A 21,840-nucleotide genomic window follows, 5' to 3' on the forward strand; every position below is an offset into this window, starting at 1 on the left:
TTATTGCAATAACAAATTCTGTACTTCAAATATAAGTGCAATTAAATGATGCTCAGGGTGTGGTGGAAATGCAACCAGGTGTGTTGGTGCCAGAAGCTGGTAAGTGAGGAAAAGGATGTGAATCTCTCAGTCGCTGGCAAAGCCCTAGTGCTGATCATGGGCAGCTGGTGAGGTGCCACACCAGGCAGTGACCAGCAGCAAGCAGCACCAGCTCCCAGCCACCAACAGCGGCTGAACCAGTGCTCCTGAAACTACAGTCTGAGTCCACACCACCAAACACAACCCTGTGCAAATGTGGACCCCATCTCCCCCAGTCTCCAAGTAAAGCCATGCTGGTCCCCAGTGCAGTGGCTATAGCCAGAGCCTTTGCACATGTGCTTAGGGGATAAAATCAGTCTCCGTCCCTCCCTCACCAGACCCATGTTCATCCCAAGGCTGTCAACAACATGTTTTTTCCTTGTAAGTGCACCCCCAGCACTTAGAGTATTTCCAAATCAGCTAAACACCGTCCTCCAAAGGGCTAGGTAGGGATTGCTCACATCACTATGCTGCTGTCTCAAAGGCTTTACCACCAGTCCAGTGCTTTCCCCCAACCTGCAGCAGCAAGGCCAAGGCCCCGGCACACAGCCTTCAGTCAGGGAGACAGTAGAGCACTGCTACACTTTGTGGCATATACCACCACATAATGACATACATCCCCAGTACCCCTAGGCTACCTCAAACCAGTGTGAAAGAGAAAGTCAGATTTGATGACTCAGTGTCTTCCCCACCCCTGGTTTGGAAACCTCCTGTGATGATCACAACATCAGGAGAAGGCACAAATTCAGCTTGGTTTCTGGGGAGAGAATGCTATGCCTGAGCACATTATCTGGCTCATCCCTAATTTTACTCCACTAAGGACTCAAAAGTGGAAGGGTGGCACAACAAGCAGCCCGAGTCGGCCCCACATTTGGAGTCCAGCTCCACATGGTGCATGGAGAGCCTTGACCAGGTCTGGTGTGAACCCGAACCCACATGTGCCACCATGGAACCCAATATGCATTGGGATGTACAACCTAGTGAGCCAGTTGACATAGATCAAGTATCACCTCTGTCTCAAGATGCAGTCTTACTTAGCTGAAGCCATGCTCAGTTAAAGAAAAGATAAACGGAACTTGAAAGATGCATTTATCTTAAAAATGCTTTAACATCCACCCAATAAAGCGACAATCAGACAGTTCATTTTTGCACATAAAATCTGAGTTAAGACACTTGCAAGCAGGATGACAATTTCCTTGGCAGCTTGAGAAATGGGAATCTTCCTGTTCTGAGATCAAAACCTGGGAGAGCTGAATGCATCCTACTTTAAAGTGTGGCTGGCAGCTGGACTCAACATTGTGCAAGACAGCTTGGAAAAGGGCAGTGGAGGGTGTTTAGATAGGAAAGGCACAAAGAAATCACATTTTTATTCCTAAAGTAAAGAGTGAGGCTAACACAAATAATAAGATCCATGCTTGAGAAAGAACATGCCTGCAAGCCTTCAGATAAGACTTCAAAATAGAACAGCAATTGCACTGGAGAGCTTTGAATTTTGTTCTTTACAGAGCATCAAGTCCTTCAGCAGGAAGGATTTTTCTAGAGAGCAGAGATCAGAACTCCTTTGCAGAGATCAGGGCTCATTTGCTCTTTATCATCACCCTTAGTTGAGAAGTAGCCTCTGTGAGCCCACCCTGTAATTTAAAGCACAGTTGCTTCAATCTTGTCCTGGCTGAGTACAAACCAAGGAGTTCATCTTCCCAGTTCCCATTTCCCACTTAAGTCTGGACCTGGATTCCCATCTTGGGTCACTGATTGCAGACCTTCCTTTAACTCCTGTTTCAGACAGATGCATGGCTGCAGCAAAACAAAAGCAGCACCTTTTTCACCTGCTCCAAGCAGAATATCCTCTCCTAGGACCCACTAAATCTCTTTTGCAGCAGTAAAGTCTGTGCTTTGCTAAAGCTATTACATGTTTCTGCAACTTCCTTCCATTGACAGAAAACAAAAGCTTGTACTGTTGCTCACCATTATAAGAAAATATTCGCTTTCCCAGTTATTTCTCCCCTCCTTGTTTTGGAAGGGTTTTCAATAGAATAACAGGGTCACTCCCAACAAAGAGCAGCAGGGGGTGATTTGGGACAGAGGCCCTACAGAGCCCACCAAGCAAATCCAGCCCGGACCGAGGTGCAGACTGGCCCTGCCCTTCTCATCCCTGCTGCGAACCGCATGCTCCACCAACTCTTCCATCACCTTACAGGTCATGCAGAGAAGACGATGCTCCAGCTCTACAGCCTGAAGAAATGAGGCTAACTCCACACCACTGACTGACCTGTCTTTGAGTGGTTGCCCCCATTTCCTAGCTGCAGACCAACTGCAGAAGAGATTCTGCTCACTCTTGAGTATCTACTGTATCATACTCTGAATATCAGCTCTTTCTCTCTTCTCACTATGCACTATGCTTCCTTCTTGCCAGATGCCTTATCACCACATTTCACCCCAAAGACATTCGGATTGAACTTCCACTCTTGCTGGTGCTGCTCTTTTATTCAGCAACCAAAGGAAATACTCTCAGCATCAGGCACTAAGCCCACAGTGCTCCAGCCAATGAGCAATGCAGAATTAAACAGAGGTGCCACATGAAAACACAGTGCCAAGCTTACAGTTCCCAAAAAAGCACTGAATACATGCACACATTTGGTCACTTGTTATTTTTGATTTATTTTTTTTTAAGCAACCACACTATCAAGTGTCAGGTCTTAAAACCCAGAAGAGCACCAGAAGTCCAAGTATTATTCAGGATATGCAATACTCAACTACTGCAAGCCAAGCTGACACCTTGCAAACACCTAACTGAAAACCGTCCATGATGGCTACTGGCAAGCCCAAACAGCTTTAATACACACAGAGCAGTTCCCTGCAACAAAAGCATTACCCGGACAGCCACTCCGGAACCCAAAACCAATGCAAGGGAAAATGTGGAGCTGCAGACAACATGTTCCTGTAGGAGCTTGGCATCAGCCCTGAGATATCTGCTGGTGGAAGCTCTGAGGAGGTCTCACCCAGAAGAGGAAAGGTCAGGTCTTAACTTCGACATTCTGCTTGGCATGAGGCTCTGCTGAAGACTGAACAGATTTTGAAAGTATGAGCTTCAAAATAAATAAATAAATTCTTGGACCAAGAACACAGGAAAAAAAAAAAAAAGAGATCACTTTGGCAAGTTTCTGGCCTTGAATGATCCAGAACCTCTTCCAAGCAAGATCCTCTTTACTGTGGCAAGTCCTGCCCAGTCCTGCAGTAGCACGGGGCTTGCAAGCATCCCTGTACCCTCTACTGTCCCCACCAGCAACTGCAGGATGTGGGGTTCTGTGTTTCAGGGAGCAGCAACCCTCTTTTTTAATGACTCAAGGCTGGACCAGTGACCGACCGCGTGTGGTGTCAACATCTTCATCAGGCTGTGCTGTTGTTTCTGATGGTGCCTGTGGTTGTTAAAAAGGCACCATGGCACGAAAAGGATTTGTTAGCAAGCAAAACAGTCTCAGCTCAGGGAATGTTTTCTTCATTTCATTTACTGACAATTAGTAGGAACTCCTCATCATTGATTTGGGTATTGAGGGGGGAAAAAGTAAATAAACAAGTAAACAACCACTTAAACACCTTCCTTGCCCCTTCCCCTGGCCCAGCCTAAGCCACACACCCCTACAGGCCCACCACCACGTTCAATTTCCACGATGACCACCCCAATGCAGCGGCACATCATAGATGCAGCATGGACACCTCTTGCCTGTCCTTCCTCCTGCCTGCATTCATGTGGTGTGTGCTTATTATTTACACCCAGTTTAATTGCTCTCCTCATCCCATTGTCATCAGAGGAGAAACACTAACTGTGCAGTTCACTTTGGAAAGCCCAGCCATCTCCATTGGTAACTCTCCTACCTCTTTGAGAAACATTTTCGTGGCTGCTCTGATGTTTGCAAAAGCCCAGGACCAGCCCATCTGACACCCAGGATCTGTGCTGGCTTTTCAGTCTGTAGACATCAGGCAAGAAGAAGCCCTGCAGCCTGTGGACTGATGAAGATGACCTTCAGATTTTACATGGCAATTTGTTGGCTCTCTTATCATGGCAGAGACAACAACATTTGCAGGCAAGTCCCAAGTGTCTCCAATCAGTCACAGCCCAAACCACTACACAAAGACCTGAAATTTAAGCTGCCATTCCTTACACCTGCCCTCCCACGGGATTCCTGCACTACAGCATCTCCATCATCATATCATTCCTCTGTCCAAGATTCCCTCTTCCAATCCCCTAAACTTGTTGTCTAAGTTCAGTTTTTTTATTCTATTCTCAACTGCTTTTAAGAAGCAAGTGGTGGAAATCTTACAGCTGCTGCAGCTAGGGGAAAAGCTGAAGCATAAGGCATCCCTCTGATCTGGGAAAGGTCCCTCATGAGATGCACGCAACTCTTAACATCACATCCTCTTAGGCACCAAAATTCACAAGAAAACTGATTTTAATACTTCGCATGCCTGTGGGCCGCTCCTCCCTCTTCTTCTCCCCCCAGCAACATGCCTTTGCCTGAAAAAGCTTCTGGAACTACAAAAGCTTTAAAGAAAGTGTTGGAAGGTCATAAAAGAACAACTTGAGAATAGCTGCAGCTAAAAATACCAATCCCCACACCCCTTCTTTAGAGAAAACATTATCAAATGTCACTTCCCAATGTCAAAAATATGTTTGTTTTTAATTAAGATTGTATTTTGAACACTGGATTTTCTTGCCAGGGAACACAACAAGAGACCTTGGGAAAAGACCTTGTTTGCTGCCTCAAAGATCCCACTTTTCTGTGCCATCTGATGGAAAGATACTGTCTGAAACTGGCACCTGAAAATCTGTATTTTCTTCTAGCACAACTGAACTTTGCAAAATAACTTTCTAACAAGAACAAAGTATTCTGGACACCCATACTGAGTTGAAGTGCAACACGGATTTATTTTTAAATACTTCAGAGTATTGAGGTAGAAAACGTGGGAAGGAGATATCAACAAGCAGAGCAGCAGTGCAGAACAAGCATTAGCACGAGGCTAGAAACTGTATCTTGTCTAACCCAAATCCTAGGTAGGACTTGAAAAATGTGCATTATGGACAGACTGAATTAGTTGCTCAGTGTGCTGCCCAAAGTCCTCCCAGATCTAAAGGGTGCAATCAACATTTAGTGGACAGCAAAATAGCCATGATGTACGACAACCTGACAGCTTCCTTCAACAGTAGGATGAGCAGAATAAAGCAAGTCAATTAAATGCCCCCCAGCAGAGAGTTCTGTACCATTTAATTGCTTAAATAAGCTCTAGTTTATTGATCACGTAGAAAAATACCCAAGAATTGCTGCAGGCATGTAAGGGAATGCCTGTGCTAACATTTTAGCAAACTGAGCATGTACAAGGGGAAGGTTAGCACACCACAGCATGCTTTTTCCTCCAAAGATGTAAATGAAACACAGGAATAACTTCTCCAGAAGGCTCAGAGACCTTGTCCAGGTCACACTCTTTACCTTCTAACCTTAACAAATATATACCTTTCCCCCATTTAGAAACGCTCAAAACAATATTTTTGAAGAAACCACACACATAAAATAACGTCAGTCCATTACTTAAATGGTCAACTCTCGTCCTGCTGTCCTCCCCAGCTGCCCCCTTCCCTCCACCATAAAACAAAAAGCACATCTCATACGTGCTCATTCCTCCTGCACTCTGCCTGTGCATGCAGGCCTTCATACTTTTAGTCCACATGCTCCCCTGTCAGAGTTTTTTTGAAACTGGCCCAATGCAAAATTTAGTAGCATCAGAGTGTGCAAGCCTCCTGCTTCCCTGAGAAGTCAAGGTGAATATCTACCAAAAAGCACTTCAAAGGACTAACGTGAAAGCGATGAGCAGGAAGACAACCACAGCTATATTATACTGTTAAAAAGTTCGCTAAAGCAGATGTACCAGTCTGCTGGAGGACCTCCCTGTGCTCTCCCCAGAGGAGAAGGAAGATTGGGGTTATTTTGAAGGACAGCCACCAAGCAAGACCACAGAGATGCACTGAGAAGGACACAAGGCTCAGCTTCACAGCCATCACCTCCCACCATCCGCTCATCCTGCACAAACTTGGAAGACGTGCCCACATGATGTCATCACTGGGTTGGCATCTAAATAAAGGAAGCTTTTTATAGATTTTCCAACTGACAAACTTTACCTGGCAAACTTCGATTAGCCAAGACTTTGTCAAGCAGAAGGGAAAGAAAAGGGAAAACAATAACCATACCATTGCAGGGGCCAGGGCAGGTGGACGGTGTCTCAGGAAACAAAACAAAACAAACCCAAATTTACTCCCCAATACCTCCCTGTTGGATAAAATGCACAGGTAAGAGTAGCACATAACATAATGGAGATGTGTTTTTACACCATTTGTCACAAGGAAACGCAGCCTATTTCTGCACCAGGGTTGGGGAGAGAAGGATGAAGACAAGGAGGGAGAATAGGTAGAGAAAAATTTTGCTTAGAGAGTAAGTAAAACATACTTCCAAGTCAGAGGGGTTTTCCAGCTTCATATTATTCATATGGCAATTACTGTGCTTCCTAAAAGCAAACTAGGGGTTTCTGCATATTCAACAGACTCTTGGCTGCAAACACCTTAAATTCAAGTCATACCAAGCAGCATTTGCTGAAAGTTCTTGGAGGAGAAAAGAAAAAAAAAAAGCTAACGAAAGCAAAACCATCTGGCAGTTTGGTTGAGGTTCATGTGTGCCTGCATGTCGTTCTCTTCTTCATAGCTCTTCGTAGCCCTCTGCTCCTTGCTGCATCGTCAGCCAGGCATCTACTTGGAGAGCAGTTGCAATAGTCCCATGATTCATGCTGCAGTAATGTGGGTGGGAACTGCTTCCATGCCCAGCTTCTAAGGACACAGCCTTTTATGGTATTTTTATAGTGGAAGTTGTAGTGGAAGTGTAGTGTTGAAGTGTAGTGTACATTTTGCCTTTTGTCTTGCAGGAGTCTCAGAGAAAAGAGCTCATGCTCCTCCCTGGGCTTCAGGATGCAACAGAGAGGAGCCCATGTGTGTGATGAGCAAGCCAATGCCAGGCTCCATGCACTCACTTACCTGGCCATGCCAGGGATGCTCAAGCATGTCATCTGCTCTGCCTGGCAACACCACAGCTCATCTGCAAGCTCTGCCATCAGTGCTGTGGGTCCCTGGGTAGCTCTGCTGCCCCATAACCTCCGAACCAGACATCAGTAGGGCATGGGTGTGAGTCATGGACACCTTACACTAGCAACCTCTTCATCATTACCACTGATGAGCCACCAGACATACTATTTCTACATTTCATGGGATGTCGGCATTTGAGGCACTGGCAGGGCTGCCAGAGTCTCATCTGTCTTCCCTCGGGATGAGCAGTTAACTTGACTGCATCTCTCCAGCAAGTAGAAAATTAACTCTGTAGTGTTTCTACTGCATAAAAATTTAGCTGAAATGGGCCAAGAGGTTACTAGGGAAAAGCAGGCAGAGGTGTTGCACTGAAACCAGGTTAAAAGCACCAGAGAGAAGCACAGTGGCAGAAAAAACACTCTCCAGGCTCATGGACCACAGCACATGCTACTCAACCTTGGCAAGATAACGAAGCAGACTTAGCTGTGCTCTTTAAAAGCTGAGGGTCACATGTGAGATTAAGAGAGTATCTGAAAACCTTACCCCATAGGCTTTGAAGCAGGACTCTGGTGGCAGATATGCAGACTGCTTTACAGGACAGCTCTCATCTGTTCTAGAAGAGAAGGGTATGAAAGTTTCTGCATCCCCAGTCTCAACTCTAACCAGCTGCTTATTTTAGTCCTTTTAAAGCTGTTAAATTCAAGAGGAAATTCAATTATAATCCACACACACCTAAAACGTCAAAGAGAAAAGCTATCAAGATGCAGGAAAAAGTAGTAATTGATCTGCTTGATGCCAAGCCACTGACATTAAAGATCTTTTATTCCTTCTGAAATCCCAGTGAGCTCTGGATGGAGTCAGCCTAACAGGACAGATGAATGACAGACCACCCCATAGATTTCCCCGAGTAGGAAGATGTAGCGGAAAGCTGCTCCAGAGCGACTTCTCATATACAAGAGGCACAGTGGACGGGAAGTTTGGGAGAGGTCCGTGTCAGCAAGCACTACACAGCCCACAACATACCTTGGAGGCAGGCCAGAAAGACTACTGCTGCAACAAAAAAAACCTTTCAGCCCTAATGCAAGTTAAAAGGTGGTTCAATGCATTGCCCTCAGCGCAGCAACCCCCAGCATCCGCTCAACAAGGTGCCCCACACCAGGGCAACAGTCAGAGCTCCCCAGACAGACCAAGATGGAATCTTTTGCTCCCCGAGCAGATGAAATGCATTTCCAAATTTAAGGAGTCTTCTTGCTATTAGGTAACAGATTGAGATTACCAAATTAAAATAAAAAAAAAAAAAAGTGAAAGGCTCTGTTCTATTTAAAAGAATACAATTAATTTCCTGTAGTCTTGCCCTAAAGACCATAACATCGCAGACAGTTACTATCACATCTTACTCCTAAATCCTCCAGAGCCAGAGCTCTGCCTCATCTTGTTTCTCATTAAACTACTAAATATACACAGCAGTAGCTGTGTAAGAGGTAGAGCAGGTTACTTGATTTTCATTATCCTTTACTTGGATCAGTATTATCAAATTTGATTAAAACAATAATAAAAATAAAAACAAACAGGAAGAAAAATGAATGGAACACAGTAACCAGCCTAAAGTTCCTATGGGCAGAAAAGGGTCACATCCAAGCCTGAACTTGGTTTCACACCTCCCATGCCACAGAGACCTCTCTTTACGTAGCCTTTAGTTTTCAACACCTGCCATTCGTACCCCTGGGAAAGGTAAGGAATGGAAGAAATGTCAGTTTGCCCTGACAAGCTCAATTTTGCAGTTGCTGCAGGTGACTTGGTGCCACTCTGACCTCATTGTGCTGGCAGACCCCAGGAACCCTGCCCCTCAAAACCATCCACCCACCCTCACCTCCAGCTGTGCAGTACACCTGCATTTAACATCATTTTGAAACTTTCATCCACAAACAATGCGCAAACAACCCAGCCAGCAGGTTCTCTGCAAATCTAAAAGCATAAGATGCCAGTTCCTACAGAGCAACAATCTCCTCTGATGTAGAAGTCAGCTGGTGCCAGTACAGCCTGAGCTTGGATGCACATGTGCTTGGCTTCATCCAGGCTTTGTGGCTGATGGTGTCTCCAAAGAAGCAAATCCAGGCAGTCCCTCTAAGCACTTGCAGCCCTCTTCTCCTCCAGCTAGTGCTCTAGTGATCACCCTGCTGAAGCCCACTGGGCCTGCGGTGCAGGTCCCCTGGAGCAGACCAGCCTGTAGCTTGCCGATATGGCTACAGTAAGGGATGGATGCTTTTCTCTCTCTCTTTGTGGGGAAAGGGCTTGCTTTAAATCAGCCTGCAGAGGATGTGGGACAATGTGCCCCTCCAGGGAAAGAGGCCTGTGCTTATAGCATTGGTTAGCTGAAGGACACAACCCTGACTCCACTGAAATGAATGGGAATGCTGCTAATGAATTTAGAACAAAATTCAGATTTCCACTAGCCTTCACACAAGGCCCATCTGAACTAGAAAAGAATGTTTGATGGAAAGGCTGAGCTTCTCCAAGATCTGGTTCCTCATGAGTTTTCCCTGCTTATCTTCTTCCTTCCCCCTCCCAAATTTGCAGATGGATTTAAGCCCACAGTAGCTTCTGCTCTGGCCACTTCTCAAAGCAGTTTACATCATCAGGGTTGAGCTCAATGTAATGACTACAGGAACACTTGCAAGGAAAAAAGAAAAATAATCTGAGAAATCACGCCCTCCACATGACCTGCAGATGGTGCATTCCTACCAGTAGGACCAAAATTGTTTAAGACAGGTAAGAGCCTTCTAGAAGGAGATGCAGACAGCGGCAGAGAAACCTACTGCCCAACTCTCAAAGCCCTTTAAGATGAAAAGGAAGTTCTTCATTGCCATCCCAGCCAGGAGTAAAGAAGGGGACAGTGGATTGTGACTCAGGTGGTGCTTAAAACAGACCGCCCATAATTTTACAGAAAGGGGGGAAGAAAAAGCAAAAGAAGCATCCCACTTTGTACAGACAATGACTTGTTACCTTCACCATTTTTTTTGCATGGCCACAGCTCTCAGCTAAGGATCTACTTTGCTGAAACCAGCAGGCAAACTGTGTAGTAACTAGAGGCTTTAAAAGCCTTGCAAGAAAATGCAATAAAAAAAATAAAAGTCAGCAGGGCAGGTTACATTCGACAACTCATTTTTTCTGCATGCAATGCAATGCTGTGCAGAGAGACATGGCATGAATCAACCTATTTTGGCAATGCACATCTAGCCAGGAAGGGCAGGATGCGTCTCAGCACAGGTACTTGGGGACACTCTCCAAAGTGCTCTGTTTACCAAGTGGGATCCAGTGCAATCTTTACACAAAACCTGTAAAGCTCCAAAGTAATCTAAAACAGATCCATTCTTCCTTCCCACTCCACAAATACAATCCAAATTGGGTCATCTCCTAACAATAAATGAATGACACTTACTTAAGCCTCCGCTTTTAGTGCTGACATAATCTAGGTCCTTTCATTCTTGTACTGCATGTGCTAAAGATGCTTTTGTACATCCTCTGAAATACTCAATTTAAAAAAAAAAAAAAAAAAACAACACATGGTAACTAGGCCATTGCATTCAGTTGCTCTTGAAAAAAAGCCATTTCCCTTCCCTGTCAATAGGCTCTTAGGAAGCCTGGACAGAAAAACATTGCCTAATTCAAACTCAGCTCCACTAGGACAGCTGGAGTTGGGACTAGGGATGGGGACCAGCACAACTACTGGGTACCACTTGGGTGTGTAGCATGAAAAACACAAGCAATATGATGGCATATGGAGAAAATATGTGTCCAGCAGTTAAGCAGCAGTCAGAAGTCCTGTTTTAAGGCACTGACTGTGACAGTGCAACTGGAACATTCAACAGGTAAAACATAATATTTTCTTTAAAAACTACTGAGTACTCCTAAGTCTCTCCATTACTTTTTAGGGGATGAAAGGATTATTCAGTTTCAGTATTTTAACATAACAAGGACCGGAAGAACCAAGAAGAAAGTTTTCTGTTATCTCTGCATGGCAGTAAAAGTTTCAGGTGTTTTGGTGGTGTTTTTATTCTTTTTTTTCCTTGCGCACCTGTAATGCCTCAGAACTATGACACTACTGCACGGCAGCTTTTGAAGTTCCTCTGCTGGCACCAGCAACCTCCTCCTTTCTGAAATGGAAATATTCAGACATTTGGGCACAGAGATCAGCTGGAAAGAACAGTGCAGCTTCCACTAGAAAAGCCATTAACTAGGAAAAAACCCAACACTGTCGTACAAAAGGAGACATCTGTCTAAGATGGAAGGCCCATTATTTGTCTTTTATAAAACAGAAAAACATTCAGAGTTCTGTGTTCGTTAAAAAAACAAAACAAACAAGCACCAGGGGCAGAAAATCTGACAATTTTAACATGACCTAACTGTTGCACTATCCCTTACATATAATTTTAGCAGACTTTTTCCAAATCCCACTACATGCTGTTATGAAGCCATGTTCCAAGATTTAAAGTTCTAAAAATAGAAGCCTTTAACCGCAACGTCTGCAAAAATATGCCACATAAAATAAATACATTTAAAAAAAAAGGAAAACTTCAAGTCCTATCCTGTTACAGAGGCTATTTTCCAAATGATGCACAGAAAAACACTTGCCCCTGTTTGTAGGGAGCAGCATCAGATGCACACACTGCTGCAGAGGACTTTGTAACAAAAGTCATGCTTATTTGTCAGAGATGCAAGCTTGCAAGAAGACAAGCGGTTTTAAAGATTTAAAGAACATACTCTTAAACAGGGAAACCAAGGCATGTAATAGTTAGCTGATTCCTCATGAAGCAGAAAATTTATTTATTCCAGCTAACACAATGCCATCTTTGCCAATGCAGGCTGCTGTGGCAGGACATGAGAGCGGTGAACTAAGGACAAGCTCAGCAGTTAACTTTGAATTCCCTGACTCCACTCCTGCCACCATCCACTTTGCTACTTTTCAGAAGGAAAAGAGGAGAAAGCTTATAAAGGAAAACAAGACAACAACAATTTGGGGAGATGCTCAGAACCAGATGGGGTGGCCTAGCTCATGTTGGACATGGGGCCATAAAACCAGGGACCAGCCATCTTTTAGCCATCTTGTAAGACGTGCAAAGACTGAAGGTGTTCAAAAGCTGAAATATTGCACCTTTATTTCTAAATATATGGGAACAATATTTTAAAAAGCTAAAATAACACGGGACTTGCATGAGATGCCCCCATTGCCACTGCAATACGCACGCAGCAAATAAGTAGGGTTTTTTTTATAGCCAGTACTTAGCATTGTTTCATTGCTATTTTTCTTGAAACTATAAGAGCACTCTCCTTCATATGAATCTTATAGGAGGGGGGGGGGGCGGGAAAAAATAGAAAAAAAACCCTTCCACTCCTGGCATTGCTCTTGCAGACCTCTGCTCATTCAGGCTTTTGAAGGCAGAAATTTATTATGTGAATTAATTAAGATAATTAAGGCAGGGGAATGTGTCAGGGAGCAGCAGGCTCCCAAGGCTGCTCCCTATCACCTGCCTTGGGATGAAGTATGGCAGCTCTTGGCTGCTCTCCTCCATCTCTACCACAGAGGAGGCAACTGGGAAGAGTCTGCTCACAATCAAGTTTATAAATGTTTCAGCAATTACCTCATCCTTCAAGCAGCTGCCCAAAAGCTTACTCAAACTGGAGCCTCCTGCCACATCGTCTGTCTGCCCTACCTAATGAGCTTCTCTGTTTGCAAACCCAAGCCTTGACAGACACTCTGGCACGTGGGTACATAACACACTCAGCCTAACTGCTCACTGCTCCCAACCTGTTGCAAGGCTTTTCCATGCCCTGCACCAGGCACCTCGAAGGATACCAGCCCCTAGTCTTCAGATCAGCACAGACTGGCACTTCACAGGTTCTGCTCCAGCAGGTAAGCAGAAGCTCAGGAGAAAGCTCTACAATAGCATTTGACTCTGCTTTGCAATGGCAGACTGTGCCAAGTACCATCTCATGGTGGAAAGGACATATGGGCATATCAAGGGCCACAGAAATTTAGCTCCGAGGAGTAAGGCCAGCTACACTGTGGCAAGTCACCTGGTTTAATGCATAGCATCTGCCATCTTTGGTCCACGCTCTTTTCCTTCCTTCGAGGGAAGGACATGTCCATGGCATACCTCAACCTGTACAGCAGAATTTTGGTGCTGTGCTGCCACAAAGTTCTTCAGGAACATGAAAGACCAAAGAAAGCCACTCACATGTGGAGCACGAGATGGAGCAATCTGTAGTACTCTGCTGTGGCATACAAACAGCAACCTAATGCTTTTTGGAGAGCAGATGACAGTAGCCTGGTTTTGCTGCTGCTATTCCTAAAGTAACAGCAGTTACATTCTGGTCCCAAATGAAGAACAAATCCTGCACGCACAGCAAACAAAAGCCTCATGTGAAACCATAACAAGTATTGTGGGATGATGCAAAAAGGAGAGGCAAGGAGGAATCCCACCAAGCCATCAGCACTCAGCCTGCCAGGCAGCTATTTCCTCTGCTCAGATCCATCATCAATTAAATTATTCATCTTAGTGTTTGGGAGCCCTTGCCATGGACAAAGGCCCTTCTCTGATCTAACAACAGCCACCAGAAGATGGTGAGGGGGAGAGTTTTAGGGAAATCCCATTGGAAAGAGAAACCAAGACACACAGGAAAAGGTTCGCCAAAACAAATCACCACCCTATCTCTACTCTGTTGCTGTTGGTGGATCTTCAATCAGCATGGACCAGCACAGAGAAAACACAAGGCTTGGCACAGAAGTAGAGATTTGTAGGCTTAACTACTAGCTTGCTCCATTCGTCAGTCACCTCAAGCATGGTAACTGGCACAGCTTCCCCTTTGCCTCCAAAGTCATACTAAGTAATACCTCTATATGCAGAAACCAGGAGTCTGTAGACATGCAAAGAAAAATCTTTGCTGAGGGAAGACCAGAAAAACCCCACAGTCAATACAGATCTGTCCTCCCCACAAAATTAAGCTGCTGGAAAGAGTCCTATCTATTGTGGAGCATGACAATCAGTTCACTGGATGCATTATTTCCATCAAACCACCCCAAGCAGCAGAGCTCTTGCACAGGAACCCATGAGTTGGGCTTTGGATGTGTTAGATTTTTATGTGTATGGACATCAACTTGGGCAATTTTTAGGAAGCAAGGCTGTTTTATTTTCTTATCACAGCATTTGCAAAACTGAAACAAGTTTGTTTGCAGCTTTCAGTACTTTTAACTGAGTGATTAAATGGAGAGAGCAGCCAACTTCCATCTTCTTCTACATGAACCACAGAGATCATACTGTTAGCAAGCATCACGCTCGCTTCATTTTTAGCTGGGAAGACAGACAGCACAAAGAGGTGTCCAGCTACAGAATGAAAAGACTGATAAGTTCCCTAATGTTTCAGCAAAAGAATAAATGCCAGATGTGCAACAAAAATGCCTGCTGAGTCATAGATGTCAGGTCATGTGGGCACATTTCCAAATTCCTTCTCTTCAGTATGTTCAACAGGTCCTCCAGCAAGAAAGTCAACACAATGAAGGACAAAACACATTTTCAACTAATTCTGCAATTACTTTATTTTCTCTCAAATTAGAAGGTCAGTTCTAACCCTCTTTGGAGCATCAACAAAGCATTTGCCTAAACACAGACTCCAGAGCAGCACAGCCAAGGCAGACAGTATGTAGACATGAAATATTAAGTAGTGGGCATCACAAAAAAGGCATCTATGTATGGAGGCAAGGAATAAAACAACCTGCAGTAGCCACTGGTGTCATGCAAACCATGTTAGGAGCAAACAACAACTCTTCACAGTGAAAGACCATGAGATAGCAGATTTAAAGTCAAACAAAAGAAGGAAATAAAGTGACGCATAATTGGGCTGTGGCATGTTCCGCTACTCAGAGCAAGTTATAGAAAGTGTCTGCAAAGTAATATCCAAACTTCAGGAGAATAAGACCATCTGCAGTGGTTAAACTAAGCGACCCATTCTCCTTCCCTGAGGACACACTCTGCTTGTCACATGCAGGGGATAGTGGCAGAGTTGGACCCTGGCTGGAGCCAGTGTGGCAGATCTTCCACTCTTGAGCTACCATACACCAGTATAACAGCAAAGCTGGTGGAGATTTGGGCTCCAGCATTTAAGCCCTCTGTCCTGGCATCTTAAGACACTATCTCTGCCAGGGCTCTGCAATATGAGCAGACCAAAGAGAGATCACAAATACTTCTAACTACCCCTGCAGAGAACAACCTGCTCTTTCTCGGGCAGAGGATTCAGAGGAAAAATGCCATTTCCTCTGGTGCAGAGCCCCAAGCAGTGAGACACAGCATGCCCTGTCTTCTCCACTGTGACAATCTGAAACAGAACCTGCAAGTGTTCAAACGGACAAGTGCAGCAACCCAAACAGAGCTCAGATGCCAGGACTAAGATCCCCAGTGAGCTGCAAACAAAATTGAACCAGCCTTCACAACCATCAGCCCATTACAAAAGGCATCCACACTCGCAATTAAGGGGCTACAAGCTCTACAGAGGAAATGTGGGGGCAAGCGGCATCTCCATCTGCCTGGACATCTCTGCCACATTGACCACTGCCATCTCAGAGGCTGCAACAAGCAGATAGTGCTTACAAAATTACTGCACCAGGATCACCTCTCTGCACCACAGCTTTTCCACAGTAAACACTTACCAAAGCCATTAATTGGCAGATGACACTGGAAGGCTGTAGAAACGAGTATACACAAAAGGAATAGGAAGACTGTGCTGTGTCATACTGCTGAACAGAGGGGGTTTTAAGCCACTTTATTCCTGCACTTGTCCCTTGGCAGCTGAAGGACCAGGGCACTGTTCCCAAGCTGTTGCTCTGTTTGACCAAGCGAACAAGTCAAACTTTGGCAAAAGCAAGCCTGTCAGGGCAGCTTTGGGTGTGTTTTTCCTCCAAAACAAAAACAACTCTCATTAACAGCGGAAACATTTGTGGTAGGAAGGAAGCTGATCAGCTCCACTTCAGGGTTGCTCAGTCAGAAGATGCATAAATGCATCAAGGTTTAAGAAGCAGTTAATGGCTCACACAGAGGACATCTCCATCTCTGTTGAACCAGGAGCAGATGCAACACCAGTAATACAGAGCAAAGAGATCAATGATCCCTCTTCCTGTAGCAACAAAACATCCAAAATAAACCAGCAGCAACAAAACTCAGGCAGAATTATCTTCTTCTGAAAGTTTTTAGTGACATCTGCCTTGATAGGGAAAATCATAAGGACTTTATGCAGGTCATTCAACTTGTCCTCCAAGACAAGGCACCTAGTCAGCCTTCTGCCTCCATGTCAGAAATACCTTGTATGTGTAAGAGGAAGTGTTTGCTCACTGCTGTACCTACTTTCCAACCAGGCAGACCAAATCTTCCTGTTCCTCAGCACTCCTGCTGTATGTTGGCCACTGCTTCAAGCGCTTGTGCACGCTATGAGCAGCCAGGCACTCTCATACCAGGTTACTCACTTTTGAGTACAAGGAGCCAAGACTTTTAAGGTATTAAAGTGATAGGTTACTAAAACTTAATGAGGATGCTCTCACCAGTTAAATAAAAGATTCTGAGTGCCATGGATGTTACAGACAGTAATAATGAGAGTGATGATTGCTATTTAAAATCTCTGGGCCAGGCACCTCTTGCTCTACAGAGGTAAAGATAAGCGACATGGCACTAGGTGCCTCGGGGGCTGGCAGGGACAGTTCAGCAAAGGGGTGTGAAACTCTTTGCTATTGGAAAGACACATGCAGAAATGCATTATGCTTCAGGGCAGACAAATCCCTTCACTGAGAAGGTTAAAACCAGGACATCCCATCAATGGGGTATGTGCATTCATGGTCCCCCAGCTGTGAGAAAATGAGAGCTGACAGCAGTGCCAATACAAGCAGTCTGTCCCCTCTCCTGTTTGCTAGGTTTACGTGCCGATAATGCAGCCCACAGGCATATCACACCTGCTGCTTACATGTGGCATCCAGCTAAAACAACCCTTCCTCTCATTTCTTGTCCCACTTCATACCTGTCAGTCTTCTTGCAACTAGGAGAGTACCCAGAAAAAAATAGCCCAAATGCTCCTGTGTTTACAGGAATACATCCTTAACCCAGAATTAAAAATTCTATAGCAATAAAAACACTAACCTAAGCATTTCTGCCTTGTGTCAGACTTTCAGATATACCCTCACCTCAGCATGAAGATCTGGTTCCTGCACAGGGCGGCTCCTACTTTACTGCCATGGGGACATGCTTGTGCAAAAAAGCCAAGCAAGTCTCTCGGTGCTGCCACACACTGGTGCTGCTCTCTGTTTTACTACACAAGCCAAAAATGGAGGTGAATGCTGGGACCAGGTTCCCTTCTTATCCATGGTACTTCTCATGACATCAAAACCACAGTGGAGAGGATAATCAGAGCTGTCCTGGAAGGGTGCATCTCAACTCTTTAAAACAGAGCAAGACCTGAGACATGACTTTCCTGCATCCTAGCTCAGCATCTTCCACCACTCTTCATCACCCAGACTGCCTTTGCCTAGGATTGTGCCATAGGAACATCTGCATCACCATCATCAGACTATGAAATACCTGCTGTCTCCAAACCGCAGGTTTCTGGCCAAAGTAGAAAGCCTTAGGAGGTCTCAGATGACTTGTTTTTTCCTATCTCACCTATATCAGTTCATCTGAATAGCAGACACTTCCTTTGTTAGTTTTGGTTTCTGTTTTGTTCAGAGTTTTGTTTGCTTTTCTGATTTGAGCTGCTCTTAACAAAAAGCCAAGCTCCAGGCTGTGGCATAACCTGTGCATTAAGCAGGCTGGCAGACTGCTCTTTTTGTTCTGCAAATAATGGCTATTTTTTTTCTTCAATTCCAGGGTGAATAATTCAGCCTCCAGCAAAAAGATACAGCAATTTGAAATATCTCAAACCAAGCACAGTACTTCAATGCAGAGCTTGCAAAACACACACCCAGTTGGTGCCCTCCAGCTCTGTGGACAGAGCACACCTGGGGACAAGCTTATCGAACTGAGAAGGCTGACAGCTCCTTGCCCCTCTGCTGCAGAGGGTGTCCCAAAAATCCTCTCAAGAACTCAAGAGCATCCAATAAGCATCTGTCTCCCTGCTACTTCCTTAAATTGTAATTCCAGATTTGGAAAGAAAATATGTGCAAGTGAAATTAAACCAAAGACTTGTCTCTGGTAGGGTTACACTTCCCACTAAAAAGGAGATGACTGCCAAATTTGCAGATCAAGACAGTTTACGAAGTACTCAGTAAGCACAACTACTGTGACTTTTCAAGTTCAGTCCAATATTCAGGGAAATCCTTCATTAGATATATTAATAGTTAAGTATACTCTGCATAGTTATGTCTACAAAGAGGGTTTTACTCAGTAAAAACTCAAACTGCATGAATTTTTCAGGGTGTTCATATCATATCACTACATAAATAATATTTTCATGTGTGCAACTGCAACTATCAAGAAAGCACTAGGCATCTAGCTTCTAAATTATTAACACGAAGCCTGTTTTCTCATGCCTCATCCTTGCAGCTTTTGCAATCTTATTAGGGATAGCAGGGCATCACTTTGTCATGGATACCAATACAAACATGATGAGGGAGCAAGTACAGCAGAACAGAATTACCTTGTAACTCTGCAGTGTGCCAACTTGAAAGGACAGAACCAAAGTGATGCTTGGTAGTATACCTATAGGAGCCATTCTAGCTATACTAGTATACCACTACCATTACCTCAAGAGCATAATTAATGCATTATGGCAAGGTTATAGTAACAGGCTCTTTAAAAAGTGTGCCAGCTGCAAACCCTATCCATATTTTGCATGACAAAGTGCGCCAAGCCTGATACTGTGCTAAAGTAATGGCAAAACGATTTCCAGGCAGATGCTCAGGACAATCACTCACAAGCAGACACAGCAGCTGTTTTTTCCACAGATGCTGTGAGCTGGGTACACCTGCAGGCATTTCCACACCAGACATACAAAGTACTTGACTCAAATAAAGCTTAACCCAAAGGGTTTCCATCAGGAAAGCAGGAGTCTCTTTCACAACACGCCTGCCAAACCTCTAAGGCTAGAAAGGTCAAGCAAGCTGTATAGTCCACGGATATTATTTTTGTTTTTCTTTTTTATTTTTTTTTTCCCAACTAACATACCAATAGCTTTGGCATCAGGCTCCTTACAGAAATGTTCTCTCTCAATGTTAACACATTTATTCGAGAGAGCTTCTTATTTGAGGTGAAGGTCCAGCCAATTTAAACACAACTCATCCTACCTGGACAGTTCTTAATACACCAGACAGAAAAGAGACAAACAGAAACCACTGCAGCACAGAGATGACTACTACCTGTTTCATCCTGGAGACCTCAAGGGCATCTCCAACTGCAGTGGCAGAAAGAGAAGGAAATGGCATTTTTAATCAGAAATAATACTCAGACAACTGTCTGAATTCAGGATTCAGGCAACTGTCAATCATAAGCCCTTCTGATTTATTTATTTTTTTTTAAATTCACCTCTAATTCTAACCAGGTTTTTCAAGGAAGAGCATAATAAACTTCTTACCTTATACCTTTGGCATTTTTAGGTAATCATGACTACGCCTACCTAAGGGATTCTTCAGTGACATGGTTAGATCCTTTATTAAATTATTCCCTCATTTAACCTACATATAAAGCCTACTGAAGGCTGCACATCAGTATATTTGGCTGATATCTCAAAACAGAAAAAGGAAGGGCTGCTTGGAGGAACCTTAAGTGAAACAAGCTTAAAGAAGGAAAGAAAGCACACCCTTTCCTATGGAAATAAAAGTCGTTACCATGCTTGGAGTATTAACTCCAGGTTAATATAAGTAAGCATTGCATAATTTTGAAGAAAAATAATGAATGTTGCTCCGCACTTACCACCAAACTTTTCAGAGGGGCTGACACAGCGAGATGTGACTTGAAAAGAGGTCGTGGGCTCAAATAGGACACCTCCTCTGCTTCGAGACTAAACCCTCACTAGCAGAAAGCACACATATTAGAGCTGCCCTGCCACAAAAACTAAGCAAGGAAAAGCCTCTGCCCAAAAGAAACCAAGACAGGTTTTAACTGTGATTAAAAGTACTAGAGTTGGCAGTTTTAAACACATGAACTCAGAAGAGATGCTCTGAGAAATGTTGCTCTTGTGTGGTTTCTTTAGTTGCATTTTCTTTACAGTAAAAAGGGGAGAAACTAATTAATTCAACATGCATTTGGCCTCTAGCTGCTTAATCCAGACATTTCTCTATGACCATTTTTAAGTAGCCAGACGACATGGAGGCTGTTTTGACTAGAAGACACAGCACTGGTTTCTCACATGTGGATTGTATTGCAAAATTCTGGTGTTACACTGGAAAAAAAAAAAAAGGCGCTAATTCAAAGGATAAGTGCAAAGAGTGACTTGAGAAAAGGTTATTTATCTCTATATATGTCCCATTCTCCCACTCCATGTTTTTTTGGTTGGTTGGTTTGTTTTGTTTTTTCTGTCTTAAGTGGCACGATAGCTGAGGAACAAGAGTACATCCAACTCAGTTGGTCAGCTGCAACAAATACTGGGACTGTGATGTTCAAACAGTTAACACTCAGGAAACTTATCTCCCCAGCATCAGATCAAAAGCTGCAAACACTGCAGGGTCATGTTAATTATCTGGCAGTTGAGAAGATCTCAGTAACTTGCTGTGGGTGGCTCGCATCCCATCCCCAAGCAGTTTGCTCATCACAGTCCTCCCACTGCTGGATCAGCAGGCTCCCGATACTCAATGGGTGAGGAGATCTTGTCACCCTCAGCAAGATCAATGTTCTTTAGCAGAGAGGGGAAGAAGTCAGACATATCCTTGGAGACATCACTGCTATGCCACAAATAACATCTACTTGGGCTGATATAACCCAAAACCTTTCAGAGATATCTATTGCTCAAAGGGGGGCTGGGGGAAAATAAAAAAATGCAAATTAAGTGCACTTCTTTCTTAAAAGATACTTAGTTCAAACACAAAATCTGAGTGGAGAAATTCATTACTGCAGCTCATTTTCAATTGGGGAAGCAAACCTAAGTCTTTGCACAGCCACAAGATCACCCTTTGAACAAACCAAGAAAGGTTTGTAGATGTACGCCATAGGGTCCAGCTTTTGAGTTCAATGTAGGTAAAGAGATAAATGTCTTCAGTGCAAAGCTATGTCAAGCTTGGTAAACACATATGCATACAGATCCTAATAGTAACCTGTTATTTCTGAAGGGAATTGGAGGCTGGGAAATACCCATTGGGATGGAAGAGTTAAACAGATTTAACATGTGGGATGCTATGTAGAAATCAAAGTAGCAGGACTTGATATGTCATTAGAAACAGTTAAACAAAAGTCAACTCCATCAAGCTTATGAAGTCCTGCTTGAAGCTGAACTTAGTGCAATCTTAACTGAAACCTGGCCAAAAACCAAGCAAAAAGCCTGCAAGAATCAGGCTTTCAGAAACTCAAATGTGAGTGCTACAAAAGCAGTTTTTCTGTCTGGAGCTTTGAATACAAGACCTTCTGTAACACAAAAAAACATGTTCTGCAAAGTGGCCTGAAGGACTCCAGAAGCATTTAGGA

General features: G+C 44.0%; 1 protein-coding gene across 7 annotated transcripts in view; it reads right to left on the minus strand.

The window, feature by feature from the left end:
• The window catches only part of LOC136101693 (uncharacterized), a 94,211-nt gene that overhangs the window by 56,307 nt on the left and 16,064 nt on the right, over positions 1-21,840 (minus strand). The window contains exon 2 of one of the 7 annotated variants that reach the window (XM_071809055.1): positions 7,742-7,811. The exons of 5 other annotated variants lie outside the window; for them this stretch is intronic. The gene's annotated coding sequence lies outside the window, so the exon portion shown is untranslated. Of the gene's footprint in view, positions 1-3,951; positions 3,971-7,741; positions 7,812-21,840 lie in introns of those variants that run through there. One more of the 7 variants, XM_071809056.1, reaches the window with a different exon arrangement.

The sequence above is a fragment of the Patagioenas fasciata genome, chromosome 5 (assembly GCF_037038585.1).
Source record: "Patagioenas fasciata isolate bPatFas1 chromosome 5, bPatFas1.hap1, whole genome shotgun sequence".
NCBI classification, from domain to species: Eukaryota; Metazoa; Chordata; class Aves; order Columbiformes; family Columbidae; genus Patagioenas; species Patagioenas fasciata.